Genomic DNA, 3,647 nt, shown 5'->3' with positions numbered 1-3,647 from the left:
CATTTGGTCAACTTTTGACCCACAAACTCATCGACTCCACAAGCTTTGAAGATTTCATGTACACCTGGGAAAAAGTCTTCATTCTCATCAATGAATTCCCAATCAACCCAACTCATATCACAGACAATTGGCTTCTTGTCAAGCAGAATGGTCTCATAGAAATCCTGATGTTCCTTGGTGTGGAACCTATAGTCCACTATAGTCCTCCTCCTCACTACATAGGGATCAGACTGTCTCCAAAGTCTCAGTCCTGCATCCTTCCTGATGTTCATGTCCTCTGCCACTGGATGAGTGCCATTGTGGTTTGGAATCTTAGGTTTTAGTTTTCTCAGCACTTGGGCTTCTGCATCTTCTTCTTCAACTTCAAGCACTGGGGCCTTGTTCTTTTCTTTAGCAGGGATATTCCTGGTGCTTCTCTTGGGCTTAGAGGGCTTTTGAGCTTGAGCAGCAGCCTTGGGAGCAGTTTTTGGCTTTGATGGAGCAACCCCTGACTTGATTGCATCTCCCATGAGCTTCTGGGACTTGGGTGCTGGTGCAATATCCTCTCCCTCTTCATCTTATTCTGGCTCTCTCATTATGGAGGATCTACCAAGGACTCTGGCAATGGTCTTTTTGACCCTCTCTTTCCTCTTCTTTCCCTCTCCAGCAGCCTCTTCAGTTGGCTTGGTGTTTCAGCAGATGAGGCCCTGGCCTTAGACATTGGAACTCTTTTTGCAGGTGCCTTCTTATGCAACCCTGGCTTAGTTGTTGCAGCAGTACCATACTCTTTCTTCAGCACCTTCTTTTTGAAGCTAACTTCCTCCTCAACAGCCACATAGTCCTCATCTTCAGAATTTGAAGTTTTCTTCCTCCTTATCCTGGTGGCTGCCTTTGGCAAATTACTGGGTGTGCTCCTGCTGCCATCATCTGAGGTGTTTGAGGGACTAGTGCCCTCACTCATTTGCATTGGCTCTTCAGATCTGTTTTGGCTATCACTCTAGTCAGACATCTTGGCAGGTAAACTGACGGCAAACCCTGTGAATAGATGTAGATGAGGTAGAATGAATGAGCATCACAAAGTGCAGAGTTTTTGCAAAACAAACGAGTCAAAAACTTAGTTTTAGTTCTCCACAGAAAGCATTCCGGAGCTACCGATTTGTTAAACTCGGTGATACCGAAGCAACTGTTGGAGTCTGAACTAGTGAACTTGGTCAGAGCGAGTCACAGTTCGGTGGCTCCAAGATTGCTAGGGTTTCATAGAGAATCGAACTCGGTTTCACCGATTTGCAATTTTCGGTCAGACCGAAAAGCGCATGTGCAATGGCCTAAGCCAAATCGGTGAGACCGATTTCTACAACTCGGTTGGTCCAAGATGAGTTCGGCGGAGACCTAACCCTAAATTTCCGAAACAAACCTAACTTAAAGGGAGTTTTCTCTGGATAGATTGACTTCATACTTGGTGCGAATCATGGCAAAGCAATGTGCTAATAATCGGAATGAGGAATTAGCACATAAAGTCGAACTCATACCCTAGTTCGGAGGGAGTTCGCTACAGTGACAATGACGGGGCGGAATCCCATTGACGGCGATGGAGATCAGTGGCAGGAGGTCGCTGGCGACAAGGAGACGATCCGGAGACCTGAGACGGCAGAGCAGGACACGCGCGTGATGAAGAGTTTTGGAGAAGTTTCCAAAATCAAACCCGTCAGTATATATATCCCGACCCTATCGGTGTGACTGAGTGGAACAACTCGGTGGCACCGAGATGCAGAATCGCAAGCGGTTACTGCAACTCGGTGTGACCGAAAAGTTCAAATCGGTTGCACCGAGATTGAAAACCTAGATCAACTTAGTGAACTCGGTGTGACCGAAAATGATGGATCGGTCAGACAGAAATGCACAGAGAGGTTTTGGAAGTTTAAGTCTATGACGAATAGGGGACTCCGAGTGCTCCTCACACATAGTGGTTCGAATCTGACTTGGTCAAACTTTGTGATGTAGCATGAATAGAGTTTGAGACGAGAAAAGCATAGATAGCTAGAGGAGGTTCTTAGGCATTCTTGTCCATCCACTTGGCAAAAGAGAAAATGCCAAACAATCAAAACAACAAGTGGATGTCCTCGAATGAGTAAAATATGCATCAACATGCTAACACAATAAAATGGAAAATGAAATATGTGGCCGAGTATGCACAAACACTCTAGTATCTATCAAGCAATTGGTGATGACTAGGTCATCTATATATGAGTATACTGACTTAGGAGTCAAATGAGAACATTTGGCTCATCGTTTAAGCACAAGTCGGGTTACCCCTTTTACATAAATCATTGTTGTGTTCACACCATTAGAGTTGCTTTAGCTCAATTATTAGAGTAAATCTCCCCTAGATGTGATATCCCCCCTAAAAGGGATGAACTATCCTTGGGTTTTGTCGATGATGACTTCATGTAGATGTTGAAGATGTAGATGCGCAATGTTGATGTGGATCATTTGGAGAAATCCATTGGAGTGAGTTGCACTTTCAATACCTACATGGGTTAGTCCCACAAGGAACAAACAAGGATATCCATAGACATAGAGTGATGTACACACAAGATGATGTCCATGAAGGCATTAGGTTAGCATGTCCCTTCTCTTACCAACAAGAGGGTTTGTGACTCCTTGAACTAGTGCAAGATGTGGAAGTTGTTTACACTTGCTCTTGCCAAAGTGATATGAGTGAAGTATGTTGGCGGAGTCACCCTCAAGAACTCTCTAGTTCTTCTTCTTTGGGATCCACATCAACATCATCTTGATGGAAATCCTTGGAGTTGTAGTCATACTTGATGAGGTAGAAATTGACGTAGTCTTGGGAACCCACTTGACCAAGGCCTTGGGAGCTTCTTCAAATGCATCAATCTCCTCTTGAAGCTTGCCCTTGCCTTTTTGCTTGTGGTCTTGTGGTGGAAGATCATCTTGAGCTTGTGTCCCTTGGAAGGAAGTAGGATCATACTTCTCTTGTTGAGGAACAAACTTTATCTTGGGGTATTGATCTTCTTCCCACTCAACTCCATTGGCATTGAACTTTCGTTCAAAACCAATACCTTGGTTCTTCCGGGGCCTTCCTTGCTTGCGTACAATTTCCTCAAATTGCTTACTTTCGGCAAGACTCTTGTAGACACCTTTCTCTATAATTCCCTTCAATAAGCTATTTTCTTGCTCAAGTGTAACTTGGCTAAGAGAATCATTAGTGGAATCAAGAGAACTACTAGAAGCAACAATATTGGATTTAACATGATTGTTGTTACTGCTTGAAGAAGAATCTTTCTTACTCTTGTTGCTAGATTTAACTTGTGGCATGTAAGTAGACAAGAGTAAATGCTTGGCAATATAAGAATAACTTTTCTTACGAAGATCATCATTGATTGCTTTTAAGAACCCATGCTCTTGCTCAAGGTTGAGCTTTTCAAAGCGTAACTTCTCATGAGTCTTTAAAAGCTCTCGATGATTTTCCAAGGTAGTTTCATGAGCTAAATTAAGAATGTTTAGTTCTTTAGTTAGACGCTCAATCTCCTTCTTATCATCATCATTTGTCTTATCTTTATTAGCATGATTAATAGAAAGTTCATCATAGTTTTCATCACTAGAGTTGTCAACAAGTAAATCATCATCACCTAGTAAAATCATCT

This window comes from Triticum urartu, chromosome 4 (assembly GCF_003073215.2).
Source record: "Triticum urartu cultivar G1812 chromosome 4, Tu2.1, whole genome shotgun sequence".
Classification (NCBI taxonomy): domain Eukaryota; kingdom Viridiplantae; phylum Streptophyta; class Magnoliopsida; order Poales; family Poaceae; genus Triticum; species Triticum urartu.
This window is presented reverse-complemented; position numbering follows the sequence as displayed.